Source organism: Canis lupus, chromosome 24 (genome assembly GCF_048164855.1).
Source record: "Canis lupus baileyi chromosome 24, mCanLup2.hap1, whole genome shotgun sequence".
NCBI lineage: Eukaryota > Metazoa > Chordata > Mammalia > Carnivora > Canidae > Canis > Canis lupus.
In genome coordinates, this window is record NC_132861.1 from 38798595 (window position 1) to 38817192 (window position 18598).

General features: G+C 39.7%; 1 long non-coding RNA gene and 1 pseudogene across 1 annotated transcript in view; one reads left to right on the plus strand and one right to left on the minus strand.

Moving 5' to 3' along the window:
- Positions 1-8757: 8757 nt before the first annotated feature.
- Positions 8758-18598, plus strand: part of LOC140616060 (uncharacterized) — a 32620-nt gene continuing 22779 nt past the window's right edge. Inside the window, exons 1-2 of the long non-coding RNA XR_012016558.1 lie at positions 8758-8828; positions 11671-11767. This is a non-coding gene — a long non-coding RNA (uncharacterized lncRNA). The remainder of the gene's footprint in view (positions 8829-11670; positions 11768-18598) is intronic.
- LOC140616553 (keratin, type I cytoskeletal 18 pseudogene) lies at positions 9479-10795 on the minus strand (annotated as a pseudogene).

Below are 18598 nucleotides of genomic sequence, written 5' to 3' on the forward strand. Positions count from 1 at the left end.
ATTGGTTTAAGAGACTTCCCAGAGATGTTATTTAAAATGCTAAAAAATATTTTCTTTTTATACTTACATGAGATACTTTAACCGATGCCATACCTTTTCATTGGCAGAAAAAAAAAATCTTAAAACGAGGAGAGTTCAAATTAATGAGCTTTTAGAATCCTTGCAATTTTCATCTACATTATACCTTGCATTTTTAAGGAAGCAAAATTTAATATACCAAGTACTAGATGTGTTGTCAACATTTAATAAATATCAAAGAGAATAAGATTACTTCTCACTAATAGAATAATTTGGATTATAACCTCTTATAGGATTGCTTTCTTCCCAAATGAACTCATTAAAGTTCAAAATTCTTTAGGAGAGCTCATTTTTGAAACTCTAAAGAAGACAAGAAATTCAAATTTTAGTTTATACTCTTTTTATACTTAAAAACACTAGATCGGGGGAAATATCTCTTTTTAAAAAACATGACCTAAACAATTAGTATCTTTTGAGTATTGACTATAAAGTATTGTCTTAGGCTGGGCAGTGAGAGACATTGAGGCAGGTATGACTGAAACAGGATTCCAAACTTTAAGAAGCTTGCAATCCACTTGAAGAGATAAGACATATGAAGAAACATCCTTAATGCAATATAATTGTGATGTGTCAAAAGACAGGCAAAAATACAAGGACACGACATTTCAGAAATAAGCAATAGGGATGCAGCAGCAAGCAAAACAAAATCCCTTTCTTCAAGATTTCATTCTATTGGGTAAGTCACATTGCATACAAATAAATAAGCTATACCCATGTCTATATTCATACTTATCTATATGTATAAATAATATTAGATACAGACTAAGGTGAAGAAGAGGGAGACTTTTTTAGATAGGATGTTCTGAGAAGGCCTCTTCTGACACTGTGCTATTTGAGACTTGATAGAAAGAAAATGAGCCAAGAGGAATATCTGGGGAGAACATTCTAGGAACATGGGGAAAAAATTTCTTGAATATTTCAGTGTGGCTAAAGCTCAGTGTTGGGGAAGGTAGTCCTGAGAAGATTAGTTAAGAAATGTGGCTAGAAAGGTAACTGGACCAGAGAATCACTTCCCAATGCTAAGGGCTTTGAAGTTCTTGAAAGGACAGTGACTTTCACTCTGAATAAGATGGGAACCACTATAGAGCTTTGACTCAATCAGTGGCATAATCTGACTTGGGTTCCAAAAGGATTACTCTGATTGCTATGGGGACAAGTAGAGAGGAAGGAGGCCCATTAGGGGGGATGTTATTAGTTTCCTAGGACTATATAACAAATTACTAGGCAAAAACACTAGGTGGTTTAAAACAGAGAAATATGTTCTCTCACAGTTTTGGAAGCTAGAAGGTGACCATAGAATAGACTCCTTCTGGAGGCTCTAAGGAACAATCTATTTCTTCCCTTTCTTTAGCTTCTAGTGGTAGCCAGCAATCCTTGGTGTTCCTTGAATTGCAGACATATCATTCTAATCTCTGTCACCCTTTTCATATGGGCTTCCTTTCTATGTCTATGTCCATTTCTACTTTTTTTTTTCTCTTATAAGAGTATTTGTCATTGGATTTAAGGCCCACTCCAAGCCAAGAAAATTTCAAGGTCCTTAACTGAATTACACTGACAAAGACCCTTCCTCCAAATAAGATCACATGCTGAGATTCTGGGTAGACATGTATTTTGGAGGAGTCACTATTCAACCCAATGAAGGGAGTCTGAATGATTCAGACCAAGGGCATTAGAGTGATGTGGGGAAAAGTCAGATTCTAAGATTCTTGAAGGCAAAGAGTGGGGTGTATCTATTTTGTTTACTTTGTGTCCTCAGGCAATAGAACAATGCCTGGCACATATGAGGTGCTCCATAATTGTTGAAATGATCTGCATTATACCCTCTGCTCATCAGAAAGTAAGGACACCAAAAATAGTCCAGGGTCAGGAAACCCCCTTGCTTCACTGAGGTATTCCAGCCTAGCTCAGGTCCTTCCCCATGAAGCCCTCAGTGACTTTTCCTATTCCTTCTTTAACCTCTTTAACCCTGTCACTTCTCAAGTGAGTGCTTGTGGTGTCAGGTTCCCTGCAGGAGCCTTTTATCTCTTGTATTTTTATTAGTTATCAACCCTGCAGAGGGTTCAAGGAACATTTCCTACCTTTGCATTCAGCAAAACAAAAACTGTTAGCATCCTGTGGCTATAACCCCTCCACACATGGATTGAATAACTGTTGATTGCTTATCTGAACAATCCAGAACAACCTAAGAAATTAGAGATCTTTGAGCTTTCAAATTGCCCCTGTAGATAGATGAGGAGGGAGGTTTTGTCTACAGCTCATAGATACCTGGGTCTAATAATATGATTGTACTCATTATCTCTGCTGAAAGTCTTGTCTTTCTCATTTATGACCTCTCTGAATTGAGGGAGAAGCCCATTCTACTCCTTAATTCCCATGTTTCTAGTCAGTATCATCATTCTTAGAGGTCCCTGTTAGGACAATGGTTCTCAGACTTGACTACACATAATTACTTGGGGGAATTTTTTTTAATAAATTTATTTTTTATTGGTGTTCAATTTACCAACATACAGAATAACACCAAGTGCTCATCCCGTCAAGTGCCCCCCTCAGTGCCTGTCACCCATTCATCCCCACCCCCTGCCCTCCTCCCCTTCCACCACCCCTAGTTCGTTTCCCAGAGTTAGGAGTCTTTATGTTCTGTCTCCCTTTCTGATATTTCCCACACATTTCTTCTCCCTTCCCTTATATTCCCTTTCACTATTATTTATATTACTTGGGGGAATTTTTAAAAATAGAAATGCCTGTGTCCCATCCTTAGAGATTTTTATTTAGTTCGTGGGGGTGTGGCTGGACACACATTTGTCAAATCTCCCCAATTAATTATAATATATAGAGTGCAGTTTGAGAACTATTGTCTTGGATTCCTAGGTGGCTCAGTAGGTTGAGTGTCTGCCTTTGGCTCAGGTCATGATCCTTGGGTCCTGAAGCCTGTCATCAGACTCCCTACTCAGTGGGGAGTCTGCTTCTCCCTCTGCCCCCCTCCCATCCTGTTCATGCTCTCTCTCTCTCACTCACTTTCTGGCTCTCAAAAAATAATAATAATAAAATATTTTAAAGAGAGAGAACCATTGTCTTTGTGGAATGTGTAGAACAGGCTTCTGTTAATACCAATTAATTATTTTGGAAGGGCCTATTGCCTGACTCTTTGTACTTTTTGTATGAAAAAAACAGCAAGCTAGAAATAATTCTACAGGGAACTCCCCAATGCCAAACCCACACATTGCTTTAGAGCCAGCTGTAGTCACATGCAAATCACAGCCAGGAATTATGAGAAAGAATTTGCCCAAAAGTGACCTTCCTCTAGCCAGCCCCCCCCACACCCACTTGGAATTTTACTGTTCAAACACTCTTCTTCATTGCCAGTCTACAATAAGTGACTTGATCAGTTTCTAAGAGAGATAGCCAATGCAAGTCGCATCATAATATTTTTCACTTCATAAACATTGAAAGGCTAAGGCAGTCATTTTTAATTAATGTTTGTTTCTTAGGCCAAGGAATAGCTGGCTCCTCTGACTGTGATTGTTTCTATTTTTCCACACGTACATTCTATTCCTCACATAAATGCAGTGGCTTCCAGTAGGACACTAGGGACTTTGTTGTTTTAGCACATTTGACTTTGTCAGAAAGAGAAAAAGAGGGAGGAGAAGGTTTGATCTGAACCTACCTAAGGTATACTGAGAACCAGAAGCAGTATGTGGAGGCTAACATAGTGATTTCATGGTTTCAAGTTTCCCAGGGACTATAAAACTATGTTAGCTGCTGCTTTCTAGTAATAATTCTAATTAGATACAGTTACACACAGATTAACTAACAAAAGTATACTTTAGTACTTTGTAAATTGTTTTGGAAATTTTTAATTATTCCAGAAATCATCTAGCATTGATTCCCAGTCTCTGTCTCCCCCACACCCTGTGACTCCCAGCAGCTCTGGTAGATGTGTGAAAGCTTTACAAGTCTCAGATTAGGACAGAGTATGATTTTTTAAGTTTTTAAAGAATTACTTTAGGAAATGTCCATGTTCCTCACCAACTCTAAAGGATCTGCGATGCAGGAAAGGATAGAAATTTCTCACAAGAATTCACATATGCTTCAGGAAAAGGTATAAATCCCTTTGTAGCTGAACATGAATTTGCTCCTTAGTTAGTTACAGATAGAGACCACACCAGGTGGAGTTGTCACACAAAGGAAACTTTATTTGCAGCAAATAAGGAGATGGCAGGAAATAATTTCCAAAGCCATGACTCCTACAGCAGGGGTGAGTGGGCTCCTTTTATTTAGAGCCAGGATGAATATTCAAAAACTGGAGCATTGTCATGATATGTAGAGGTGGACCTAGAGTCATGCTTGTGTCTTAAGGAAACATGCTTATGTGCACATTGTATGTAATGTTATGAGATGTGTGCTCTTCCTTGGGTGGATTTTAACATTATATCAAGGTAGAGGCAATTGTCAGACACTCCATGGTCTATAGGTGTAGATGTGGGTCCAGCTCAAACTAGTCTAGGCCATTGGAGCCCTTCCTGTTGTTTGCCTCTAAAAGACAAAGTTAACATTCCTGTGAAGGAGGATCAATGGGAGTCTTGCTGGTGACAGTTTTAACCCCATTACTCTTAAGAGATTTGGTTTCAATCCTGCAAAAACAACTCAAGAACAGGTGTTAAATTAATCTTTGCTCTCGAAACCGTACTGAAGTTTTACCATTGATTTATTGTCACGGATATGGTTAAGCTATTATTTCCTGCCCTGGTAGAGACTGTTTTTGTATTCCCTTTGTTCTGTTAAAAATCCTTAACTCCTGAGGATGTTGCATTTGTTTGTTCTAACACCTGCTGGAAGTTCTATAAGAAAAGTGCTCAAGCAAAACAGCAGGTGAGGAAGGCCTAAATCATGGGAAATAGCTGGGCGCCTAAAAAGACTTCTCTTGTGTCATGAAAGCTCTTATCTTTCTTTTTCTGGGGACTCCTCTTTCTGCTTGCACATTTATTTTCTGTTGTTGCTTATTTGTTCTGAAGCTATCATTTTACCAATGACTGAAGAAACACAAATGTTATTTTTCCAGTTAGTAGCAATCTAATCTATGTAAATTTTTTTATTCTCTCTCTCTGTGTGTCGGTAATTCTCTTCTGCAAAGCTTCTTCTCACCCCTTCCCAGTATGAGTACTCATCCTCATGGAATTGGGGTGGGGCCCTGGATTGTATGCTGGCTTTTCCTGATGGCTGCCACTGACCTTTGTGGGGACTCCTCCAAAGTTGGTATAAAAATTATTATAAACTAAAAACATCTGACTTAAATTAGTTGAAGAAAGAAATCTTATTTGAATGTCACTTTTCAGACTAAAGCAGAGTCTCCAGAAAATATAGCTGCCATCAATGCCCCTCTAAAGGAGTTACCTGTGAATTCAGCTGCCCTAATGACGAACTATTTTCATGAGCATTAAAAGGCTCGACTGAACCTTCCACATCTTCCCATTGTAACCCTAAAGTACCCCTCCCCTTTGCAAATTTGGTCTATAAACCTTTTATCTTTGGCTATAGAAAGAGTTACTCATTACTGAGTACTGTGACTGCTACCTTTTTTTAAAAAACATATTTATGTATGTTTGTAATGTATGTATGTAAGAAAGGGAGAACACAGAGAGTAAGGGGGAGAAGCAGACTCCCTGCTGAGCAGAAAGTCCAACGCAGAGTTCAATCTGAGGACACTGAGATCATGACCTGATTTTTCTGCTGCTTTATTATTAGTGTGTAGAAATGCAACAGGTTTCTGTACATTGAATTTGTACTATGTGACTTTACTGAATCATGTTTCAGTTTTTTGGTGGAGTCTTTCGGATTTTCTATATAGAGTAGTATGTCAACTGGAAAGAGTGAAAGTTTTACTTCCTCCGTGCCTGTATGGATGCTTTGTATTTCTTTTTGCTGTCTGAGTCCTGAGGCTAGGATGTTCAGCACTATTTTAAATAATAGTGGCAACAGTGGACATCCTTGTCTTGTTCCTGACCATAAAGGAAAAGATCTCAGTTGTTCCGCATTGAAGATGAAATTAGATGTGGGGTTTTTTTTGTACACGGCTTCTTTATATTCAGGTAAATTCCCTCTATTCCAACTTCTTTGACGGTTTTTACCATGAATGAATGTTGTACTCTGTCAAATGCTTTTTCTGTATCTAGGGAGAGGAACTTATGGTTCTTATCTTTTTATTAATGTGATGTATCACATTGATTGATTAGCAAATATTGAACCAAACTTGCAGCCGAGCAATAAATTCCACTTCATGGTGATGATTCTTTTAATGTACTGTTGGATTTGATTTGCTTTTGGGTTTGTTGAGAATTTTTGCATCCATGTTCAGCAGGGATATTGGCCAGTAATTCCCTTTTTTAGTAGTGTCTTTGTCTGGCTTGGGGATCAGGGTAATGCTGGACTCATAGAATGAATCTGGAGGTTTTTCTTCCATTTATATTTTTTGGAACAGTTTGAGAAGAATAGGTATTAACTTTTCTTTGAATGTTTGGTAGAATTCCTCTGTGAAGCCCTCTGGTCCTAGACTTCTGTTTGTTGGAAGATTTTTGATTATTGATTCAATCTCTTTGCTGGTTATGGGTCTCTTTAAATTTTTTTTTAATTTTTTAAAGATTTATTTATTTATTTATTTATTTATTTATTTATTTATTTATGAGAGACAGAGATTGAGACAGAGAGAAAGAGGCAGAGACACAGGCAGAGAGAGAAGCAGGCTCCATACAGGGAGCCTGACGTGGGACTTGATCCTGGCGGGTCTCCAGGATCACACCCTGGACTGAAGTCGGCGCTAAACCGCTAAGCCACCCGGGCTGCCCTTTCTTTTAAAGATTTTATTTATTTATTCATGAGAGACACAAAGAGAGAGAGAGAGAGAGAGAATCTCCTCAAATTTTCTATTTCTTCCTATTTCACTTTTGGTAGTGTATATGTTTCTAGGAATTTGTCCATTTCTTCCAGATTGCTAGTTTGTTAGTATATATTTTTTCATAATATTCTCTTATAATTGTTTATATTTCTGTGGTGTTGGTTATTTTTTCTCTCATTTTTAAATTTTATTTATTTGAATCCTTTCTCTTTTCTCTTTGATAACTCTGTCTAGGGGTTATTAATTTTATTTATTTTTTCAAAGAACCAGGGCCATTGGTTCACTGATCTGTTCTATTGTGGGGTTTTTTGGTTTTTTGATTGTTTTTAGTTTCTGTATCACTTATTTCGGCTCCCATCATTATTACTTCTTCCCTTCTGCTGGCTGTAAGCTTTGTTTATTGTTCTTTTTCTAGCTCCTTTACGTGTAAGGTTAGGTTGTGTATTTGAGATTTTACTTGCTTCTTGAGGTAGGCCTATATGGCTATATACTTTCCTCATAGGACCACTTTTCCTACATCCCAAAGTTTTGGATCTTTGTTTTCATGTATTTTTTTTTTATTTGTTCTTTGATTTCCTTGCTGAGCCATTCATTCTTAGAAGCATGTATTCAACTTCCATGTATTTGTGGTCTTTCCAAATTTTTTCTTGTGGTTGACTTCTAATTTCATTTGTTTGTGTGTGTGGTCAGGAAAGAAGCATGATATCATCTCAGTGTTCTTATATTTGTTGATGCCTGATTTGTGACCTAATACATGATCTATTCTGGAGAATGTCCCATGTGCATTTGAAAAGAATGTGTATTCTGCTGTTTTAGAATAGAATGTTCTGAATATATCTATTAAGTCCATCTGTTCCAGGGCGTCATTCACAGCCATTGTTTCCTTATTTATTTTCTGTTCAGATGATCTGCCCATTGATGTAAGTGGGGTCATTAAATTCTCCTACCACTATTTTATTATTACCAATTAGATCCTTTATGTGTATTACTATTTTTAAAAAATATCTGGGTGCTCCCATACTGGGTGCATAAATATTTACAGTTGTTAGATCTCCTTAATGGATTGTGTCCTTTATTATGATATTACATCCTTTTTTATCTAGTCTTATAGACTTCATTTTAAGTTTTAGTTTGTGGGATGCCTGGGTGGCTCAGCGGTTGAGCATCTGGCTTTGGCTCAGGGCATGATCCTGGAGTCCTGGGATCAAGTCCCACATCGGGCTCCCTGCATGGAGCCTGCTTCCCCCTCTACCTATGTCTCTGCCTCTCTGTGTGTGTCTCTCTCATGAATAAATAAATAAAATAAAATAAATAAGTAAATTTTAGTTTGTCTGTTTTAAGTATCAGTACTCTGGCTTTCTTTGATATTCACTTGCGTGATAAATATTTGTTCATCCCCTTAGTTTCAATCTGCAGGTGTCTTAGGTCTAAAATGTCAACATATAGATGGGTCTTGTTTTTGTATCCATTGACACATGTCTTTTGTTGGAATGTTTAGTCCAGATACATTCAGAGTAATTATCGATAGATATATATATATTAATTTCCATTTTATCACTTGTTTTCTTGTTTCTGGAGATTTTTTCAGAACCTTTCTTGTCCTTGTCACTTTTGGTCTCTGCTTTGCACTCAAACAGTCCTCTTTACTATTTCTTGCAGGGGTGGTAACATTCACACCCCTTAAGTTTTTGTTTGTTTGGGAAACTTGTCTATCTGCTTCTATTCTGAATAATAAGCTTGCTGGATAGAGTATTTATGGCTGCAGATTTTTCCCATTCAGCACATTGAGTATATCATACCACACCTTTCTGTGCCAAGATTCTGTTGAGAAGTCTCCAGCTAGCCTTATGGATCTTTCCTTGTAAGTTAACAATTTTTCGGTTTTGCTTTTAAGATTTTTTTCTTTATCACTATATTTTGCCAATTTATTTACAAAATTTGGGTGTTGGCCTGTTTTTGTTGATATTGATGGGAGGTCTCTGTGCCTATTGCATCTGGATATGTTTCCTTCCCCAGCTTAGGGAGGTTTTCAGTTATGATTTCCTCAAATAAATTTTCTGCCCTCTTCTCTCTATCTTCTTCTTTGGGCCTCCTATCATATGAGTTTTATTATGTTTGATGGAATCACTCAGTTCCCTAAGTCTGTTCTTCATTGTATAATCTTCTGTCTCTTTTCTGTTCAACTTCATTCTTTTTCTTTTTTTTTTTTAATTACAGTTTTATTTAGTTAATATAGTGCAATATTGGTTTCTGGAGTAGAATTCACTTATCACTTACATATACCACTCAGTACTCATCACAACAAGTGTCCTCAATACCTTTCACCCATCTAGCTCATCCCCCCCTCCACCCGCACATCCCTCCCTCAACCATCAGTTTGTTCTCTATCATTATGAGTATCTTATTGGTTTATTTCCTTCTCTCCTTCCCCTCCCCCCCTTTTGCCATGTGTTCATCAGTTTTCTTTTCTTTCTTTTTTTTTTTTTTTTTTTTTTTTTTTACCTCTGAACCTTTTATTGGCCTCCTGCTCCTCAAAGGATACCCTGTTTTGCTGCCTCAACGCCTCAGAATTTTGGTGTTGTTGGTCTCAGACACCACTTTGCCATCCATGATCTTGCTGGTGGTGGTCTTCTGGATGGTCTGCAAGGAGTTTCTCTTGTCCAGGGCGTCAGTAAGATTGAAGTCCTCCCAGTCTTCCAACAGGTGACGGTAGGTGGCAATCTCAGCCTCCAGCTTGACCCTTACATTCAGCAAGGCCTCATACTCCTGGGCCTGGCACTGCCCCTCTGCCCGGGTCTGGGACAGTTCTGACTCCAGGTGCAGCAGGACCCCGTTGAGCTGCTGCATCTGATCGTCTAGTGAGTCTCAACCTCCCTCAGGCTGTTCTCCAAGCTGGACTTCAGGTTTCTCATTGAGTCCAGATTGATCTCCAAGGACTGGGCAGTATGTCTTAGCTCCATGAGGTTCATCTCAGCTTCTCCTAACTCAGAGGTCTGTGTGGTGCTCTCCTCGATCTGCTGGGACCAGTACTTGTCCAGCTCCTCCCAGTTCTTCTGAGCCTGCTCTTCATACTGAGCCCGGATATCTGCCTGATCTTGCTGAGGTCCTGAGATTTGGGGGCATCCAACTCCACCGTCAACCCAGAGGTGGCGATTTGGTTTTATAGACCCTTTACTTCCTCCTCATGATTCTTCTTCATGAAGAGCAGCTCCTCCTTGAGAGCCTCGATCTCTGTCTCTAGCTGCAGCCGAGTGACATTGGTGTCATCAATGACCTTGCAGAGCCCATGGATGTCACTCTCCACAGACTGGCTCATGGCCAGCTCCATCTCATACTTGACTCGGAAGTCATCAGCAGCGGGTCGGGGATTGTCAATCTGCAGAACGATGCGGGCATTGTCCATAGCACTTGCAAAGATCTGAGCCCTCAGGTGCTCGATGGTCTTGAAGTAATGCCCCCAGTCTCTGACCTGGGGTCCCTTCTCCTCCAAGTGTTCCCGGATTTTCATCTCCAGTCTCTGTTTATCAGCCTCCAGGCTCCTCACCCTCTCCAGGTAGGAGCCCAGGCGGTCATTCAGGTCTTGCATGGTCTCCTTCTCACCCTGGATGCCCCCTATGCCCGCCAGACCCCCGGCCAGCCCCACGGCTGGGCTCCCGGACCCCCAGCCACCTCGGAAGCTGGTGGAGCGGGATACAGAGATCCGGGAGCCCAGCCCCCCATGCCTGCATAGACGCTGGCTGCGCTGCTGCTGATGGGTCGGACCCGGTGGCTGGGCAACTGCACGGAGCCCAGTGACCGGTAGTTGGAAGAGAAGATGGTTAAGCTCATGCTGTTCGGAGAGCAAGAGGGTGACTCAGGAGGCTAGGACTCAGGCTCGGGCCAGGAACCTATTCATCTGTCTTCTTTCTTAAATGTTACATGTGAGTGATATCCTATAGTATTTGTCTTTCTCTGTCTTATTTCACTTAGCACAATACACTGTAGCTCCATCTATGTTACTGCAAATGGCAGGATTTCATTCTTTTTGATGGCTGAGTGATATTCCATTCCATAAACCTACCACTTTTTTATCTATTCATCAGTCAATGGACATTTGGGCTCTTTCAATACTTTGGCTATTGATAAAGCTGCTATAAGCATCAGGGTACATGTACTTCTTCGAATCCATATTTTTGTTTCCTTTGGGTAAATAGCTAGTAGTGCAATTGATGGATCACATAATAGTTCTATTTTTAACATTTTTAGGAACCTACATACTGTTTTCCAGAGTGGTCGCACCACTTCATATTCCTCTTTCTCCACATTATCACCAACACCTGTGGTTTCTTATATTTTTTATTTTAGCTGTTCCAACAGGTGTGAGATACTATCTTATCATGGATTTGTATTTCCATGATGATGTGTGATGGTGAGACTCTTTTCACGTGCCTGTTAGCTATCTGGAAGTCTTCTTTGGAAAAGTGTGTATTCATGTCTTCTACCCATTTCTTAACTGGATCATTTGTTTTTTGGGTGTTGAGTTTGATAAGTTCTTTATAGATTTTGTATACTAACCCTTTAGCCAATATGTTGTTTGCAAATATCTTCTCCCATTCTGTAGGTTGCCTTTTAGTTTTGTGGATTATTTCCTTTGGTGTGCAAAAGTTTTTTTATCTTGATGAAGTCCTAATAGTTCATTTTTGCTTTTGCTTCCCTTGCCTCAGGTGGTGTGTCTAGTAAGAAGTTTCTATGGCCAAGATCAAAGAGTTTGCTGCCTGTGTTCTCCTCTAGGATTTTGATGGATTCCTGTCTCACATTCAGGTCTTTCATCTATTTTTAATTTATTTTTGTATATGGTGCAACAGAGTGGTCCAGTTTCATTCTTTTGCATGTTGCTGTCCAGTTTTCCTCACACCATTTGTTGAAGAGATCGTTCTTTTCCCCCCATTGGATATTCTTTCCTGCTTTGTTGAACACTAGTTGGCCATATGGTTGTGGGTGGAATTCTTGGTTCTTTAATCTGTTCCATTGATCTATTTGTCTATTTTTGTGCTAGTACCATACTGTCTTGATGATTACAGCTTTGGAATATAGCTTGAAATCCAGAATTGTGATGCTTCCAGTTTTATTTTTATTTTTCAAGATTGCTTTGGCCATGCAGGGTCTTTTGTGGTTCCATATAAATTTTAGTATTGTTTGTTCTAGCTCTGTGACAAATGCTGTTACTATTTTGATAGGGATTGAATTAGATGCGTAGATTGCTTTGGGTAGTACAGGTATTTTGACAATATTTGTTCTTTCAATCCATGAGGATGGAATGTTTTTCCATTTCTTTATGTCCTCTTCAATTTCTTCCAAAAGTCTTCTATAGTTTTCAGAGTACAGATATTTTACCTCTTTAATTAAGTTTATTCTTTTGTATCTTACTGTTTTTGGTGCAGTTGCAAATGGGATCACTTCCTTGATTTCTTTTTCTGTTCTTTGTTTTTGGTGTATAGAAATGCAACAAATTTCTGCACATTTATTTTATAACTTGCAACTTTGCTGAATTCATGTATTAGTTCCAGCAATTTTTAATAAAGTTTTATTTATTTGAAAGAGAGAAAAAAAGAGAGCATTTAAGGAGAGGAGGAGGAGAAGAAAAGAGAGAGAAAATCTCAACGACACTCCCCACTGAGTGCAGATCCCAATATGGGGCTTGATCTCACAATCTTGAGATCAAGAGTCAGACAATCAACTAAGTCACACAAGTGACCCAGTTCTAATAATTTTTTGGTGGAATCTTTCAGGTTTTCTACATAGAGTATCATGTCATATGCAAATAGTGAAAGTTTGACTTCTTCCTTGCCTATTTGGATTCATTTTATTTATTGTTGTGGTCTAATTGCTGATGCTAAGTCTTCCAGTACTATGTTGTAATAGTAGTGGTGAGAGTGGACATCCCTGTCTTGTTCCTGACCATAGGGAAAAGGCTCTCAGTTTTTCCCCATTGAGGAGGATATTAGCTGTGGGTCTTTCACATATGGCTTTTATGATGATGAGATACATCTCACCTATCCTTACTTTGTTGAGGGTTTTTATCCAGAAAGCAGACTGTAGTTTGTACAACGCTTTTTCTGAATCTATTGACAGGATCAGTATGATTCTTATCCTTTTGAAAAGTTAATGCAGTAAATCACATTGATTGATTTGTAAATATTGAACCACCCCTGCAGTCCAGGAATAAATCCCACTTGATCATGGTGAATAATTCTTTTGATGAATTTGAGCAAATTCTTTCAATTTGCTAGTAAAGAATTTGAGCAAATTCTTTCAATTTGCTAGTAAAGAATTTGAGCAAATTCTTTCAATTTGCTAGTATTTTGATCAGAACTTTTACATCCATGTTTATCAGGGATATTGGGCTGTAACTCTCCTTTTTAGTGAGTCTTTGGTTTGAAATGTAATGCTGGACTCGTAGAAAGAGTTTGTAAGTTTTCCTCCCATTTCTGTCTTCCTTTCTTCCTTCCTTTCTTCTTCTTCTTCTTCTTCTTCTTCTTCTTCTTCTTCTTCTTCTTCTTCTTCTTCTTCCTTCTTCTTCTTCTTCTTCTTCTTCTTCTTCTTCTTCTTCTTCTTCTTCATCTTCTTCTTCTTCTTCGGAACAATTTGAGAACACATATTCTTCTTTAATGTCTGTTCTTAAAATGTCTGTTAGAATTCCCCTGGGAAGCCATCTGGTCCAGGACTTTTGTTTGTTGGAAGATTTTGAATCACTGATGCAATTTCTTTGCTGCTTATGGATCTTCAAGTTTTCTATTTCTTCCTGTTTCAGTTTTAGTAGTTTGTAAGTTTGTAGGAATTTGTTCATTTTTCAGATTACCTAGCTTGTTGGCATATAATTTTTCATAGTATTCTCTAATTATTGTTTGCATTTTCCATCTCAGTTATAACATTTTTAATTTCAGTCTGACTGGATTTTAATTCTTTTATCTCTGCAGTAATCGATTCTCTAGTGGCTTCTATGCTTTTCTCAAGCCCAACTAGTATCCTTTAATTGTTGCTTTAAATTCTAGTTCAGACATCTTACTTATATCTGCATTGATTAAATCCCTGGCTGTCATTTCTTTTTGTTCTTTCTTTTTGGGTGAATTCCTCTGTCTTGACATTTTGGAGGGAAAAAATAAAAATAAAAAAAATTGAACAATTGAAAAAAAATTAAAAATAAAATGAGATAAAATAAAATACATAAAGGAAGATAGATCTAGTTGTGTTTTGGTCTACTTGTTATAAGAAGCTTATTTGAAAAAACATAGACCAAAAGAAAAGGGGTAAAGATAAAAATTTTAAAAGACAATAAAATAAAAAGAAATTTAAAAATTGCTTTCTGTATCTAACAAAAATTACTCTTTCTGTACCTAAACAAACAAAAATGACAGATAAAAACAAAGATAAAAGCAAAATACAAAAAAAAAAAAAGGAAGAAACAACAAACAAACAAAAAACAAAGAATGCTAGATCCTGTTTCTCCTAGAGTTGACGTTTTGCAGCACTCTATGATTAGTGGACTTGGTGTGGGTGAAGGATTTGGTGCTGGTCTTCTTGGGGAGGGTTCGCTGCTCTGATTCTCAGGTGGAATCACCCTGGAGGAGATGTACCTGCAGGGCACTGGGGGTGAGGAGGAGGTGATGACAGTGGGGCTTGGTGTTCTGTCTCTGTTCTCCACTTGGTGGCACTGTTCAGCTCACTGATGTGGCTCAAGCTTCTGCGTATGGGGAGAAAATGTCCACCTCCTATTCACATCTCTCTGGAGTGGGAAATGCTCACCATCCCTCTTTAGTGAGCCCTCAGATGCACAATGATGATCCCTCCTGTATCCCTGGTATCCATGCCCTTATCCTGTCTGTGTCAGAACTGTCCACCTGCTGAATGAGGCAGCACCTCTGTGTTTGATTGAAGGTGTGTCTGTGTTTCAAAACCCCACACTTCAGAGACTCCCAAGTCACAAATCTACTCTGATCCTCTGCGGGAGGCTTTCTCTGCATTGTGGCTGGTCTTGACTTGTAGCAGAAGACAGTACCATGACCATGTGCGGTCTATGGTAAATGGCAACACACAGTCCGCATGAGGGTTTGTAGACCTGGGATGTTGTCTTTGCTCCTATCCCAATGGGTAGGGAGGCTCGATAGTGCCTGCAGAGACTTTTGCTTACAGAGAGGCCATATCATTCTTCCAAATGAACTCCAAGCAACTGCTTTTTCCCGTGTGACCCTGGGAATCTTCAGGCTGCCTGCTGCTATGGCTCAGCTCTGTTCTCCCACTGGAGCATCATTCAGCTCCCCAGACCCCAGCCTGTCTATGTCACAAACCTCCCATCTCAGAATCTGGGCTCTGCTGTTTATAGAAAACTGGCAGGATTGTAGCCCTCTCCTTTTCCCCCCATCAGTGGTTTTGAGCACTGTGGTTTTGAGTTTTCCTTTTCCCCCCATCAGTGGTTTTGAGCACAGTGGTTTTGAGTTTTCTTGTGCAGTCCCTGGCATGTGTTTTTGCTGGGTTTTTTTCCCCCATGTTTTTTTCTCTCCCCTCCTTCTATTTCACTATTCCCTGTTTAGTCAAGGCTCTCTCCCCTGAGAAGCACCCACTCTTCTTTCCCCCATGGATCAACTCTCCAAGGTTCCCACCTCCTGTGGGACATTTTTCAGGTTTTTAGATGTGCACTTTGTTCTCTAAGACTTCTGATTGATTTCTTGAGTGTTTGGAATGATTTGATATTTATCTGGCTGTGTTCCAGTGAGGTAGCAGGGTTAGGATTACCCTATTCCTCCACCATCTTACCTTACTCTCCCAGTATTTTTCATTGTTTTGTCTTCTTGTTTCTCTGCTTCTTCCAGCCTGCTGCCTCAAGCTTGTTTCTAATCTTGTTTATTGCATTTTTCATCTCTGATTCTTTCATCTCCATGGTAAGGGTCTCCCTGATGCCTTCTTTTCTCAAGTCCATTGTGTATCCTTATGATTGTTGCTTTAAATTCTCCATCAGACATGTTATTTATCATCATTTCACTTAGCTCTCTGTGGCCTTTTCTTGTTCTTTCATTTGGGATAAATTCCTCCATCTTGGCATTTTGTCTGAGTATCTGCCTTCTTCTCTGTGTTAGAAAAGCCTGTTATGTCTCCTGCTCCTGGAAGTAATGGCCTTATGAAAAAAAGGTCAAGTAGTGCCCAGCACCCAGTGCTTTGGGGAGTTGTCTCTGGTGTGTGCGGCAAGCACTCTGCTGTTGTGTTTTGACTGCTCTGTCCTTCAGGCCAGTTGCCTGCAGAGGCCCTGGTTGCCTGCAGTGGGCAGTATCTGGTCTTTGGCCTGAATGAGGTGAGCTTTAATGAGCTGTGCTCTGGTCGGCTTGTGAAATGAGATCTCATATTACTTCTGTGAGAACTGAGGCTCTGCAGAACTGATTGGGAGACAGGGTGTAAGCAAGGGTTTGTGCTGGTCTTCTGGGGGAGGGGCCCACCACACGGGGATTGGGGCATGCTTCACTGAGGATAGTCCAGCCAGAGCATGAGGCATCAGGCCCGGTGTAAGCAAGTTAGGCAGCCAGTGTTGGTGCTGCACTGCTTCCTCCAGGCATCTCTGTGTTTACGTTGAGGGGCAAGGGAGTACAATGGCACCAGCCAGCTCTTTTATCCCAGGAGAGGCATCTTTGTGAATGCTGCCTCTCAGGGACACACTCGAAGAAGAGTGAAAAATCTCCCCATTGTGTGCACCAGGTATTCTTCAAATCACTGTTTCTGCCACTGGGTCATTTGCCTGTCTTCTCTCCAGGAACACAATAGTGCCCTCAAGTCTCTAACCCAGCAAAACCCACTGACCTTTAAAACCCCAGGCTTTAAACTCCATACATTGCAAGAATTCATGAAATTTAGCCCCTTTTATTTTTTAAGCCAATGGCTTTGGGGAAACATTTCCCTTGTATGTTCCCCCATGTGCTTCTCTCTCTCATCTCTCTCCATGACCACAGCTCCCTACCCTGTGTAGCATCTGTGTTCTGTTTCTCCCCTAAACCATGGTCTCTGCATTTCCTACCTTCTTTGATGTGACTCCATTTTTCTCTTTAGTTGTGCAGTTTGTTCTGTCAGTCCTCAGGTCAATTTCTGGGATATTTAGGACGATTTGATAGTTTTCTAGTTCTGTTTGTCTATTGAGACATGCCAAGGATCCTCGTACTCCAACACCATCTTACTTCTCTTAGGTAAAACTATAAACTATTTTTTTTATTTTTAAAAAGATTTTATTTATTTATTCATAAGAGACAGAGAGGGAGAGAGAGAGTAGGAGAGAGAGGCAGAGGGGAAAGCAGGCTCCCCACAGGGAGCTCAATACAGGACTCGATCCCAGGACCCCGGGATCACAACCTGAGCCAAAGGCAGACACTCAACCGTTGAGCCACCCAGGCTTCCCTATAAACTTATTTGTTTTAATTAATCAAAAGACACCAAGAAGATGATGAAAGACATGTAAAAAACTACATAGTAAAAATGGAAAAATCAACAATAATGTGACAGAGTTCAAGGAAAAAGTAAAAATACAATAAAATTATTAAAGTAAACTAAAAGGAACACAAACTCTGTTCATTGAAAGGGCTTGGGGTTACATTGGTACTATGGTGGCCTCCAGTACGGCATACCATCCTGCTTTGTGTAGTTCCCACCTGCACTGACTCTGGGCTCCTTACCATGACCAGTTAATGAGACATGAACAGGTAATGTGCAAGCAGAGGTTTGACAAGTACTTGCACACTGAGGTCTATCTTCTTGTAATGCTAGGACTTGGGATGTTCCTTGTTAGAATGTAGCAGCCATTCTGTGAGCAGCTCTACTTAGCCAAGTGGAGAAGTCATGCAGGGGAAAACTGAGACCTGACTGACAGCCCAAGCTGAGCTGCCAGATTGCAACACCAACTTGCTATCCACGTGAGTAATCTTCTAGCCTGATAAAGATGTTCCAGCTGACATCATGTCCCAGCTTACACTAATAGTCCACAGCAAGCTGGGCTCAAATTTCAGAATTGTGAGAAAACAAAAGATTATTGTTGCTTTAAAGTACTAGATTTGGGGAGAGTTTATTATGCTGCAATTAATAATACAAGCCAAGACATGTTGAAAACTCAGTAACAGTAAGCATGTCCTGGCACCTATATTGCTGTCTTAAAATACCATTTGCAACTAAAAGAAACCAAGGCTTCTTGGAGAAATAGCTGGTTCCAGGTCCAGAACATGAAATGTAAATAATACATGTAGGATGTCTTGATATACCAAAAAGCAAGGAATCTTCAAAGATTAATAGGGTCAGGGACGCCTGGGTGGCTGAGTGGTAGATGCATTTGCCTTTGGCTCGGGGCGTGATCCTGGAGTCCCAGGATCGAGTCCCACATTGGGCTCCCTGCATGGAGCCTGCTTCTCCCTCTGCCATGTCTCTGTCTCTCTCTCTTTCTCTGTGTCTCTCATGAATAAATAAATAAAATCTTAAAAAAAAAAAGACTAATAGGGTCATGTCAAAAAGATAAGAGCCAATTTGAAGAACTTCCCACTGACCAAAGATGAAATAATTTGAGATTAGAAAGTGTATCTTGAAATACAAAAAAAAAATTTAAGTTCAAATGATACATTTAAAAATATAATC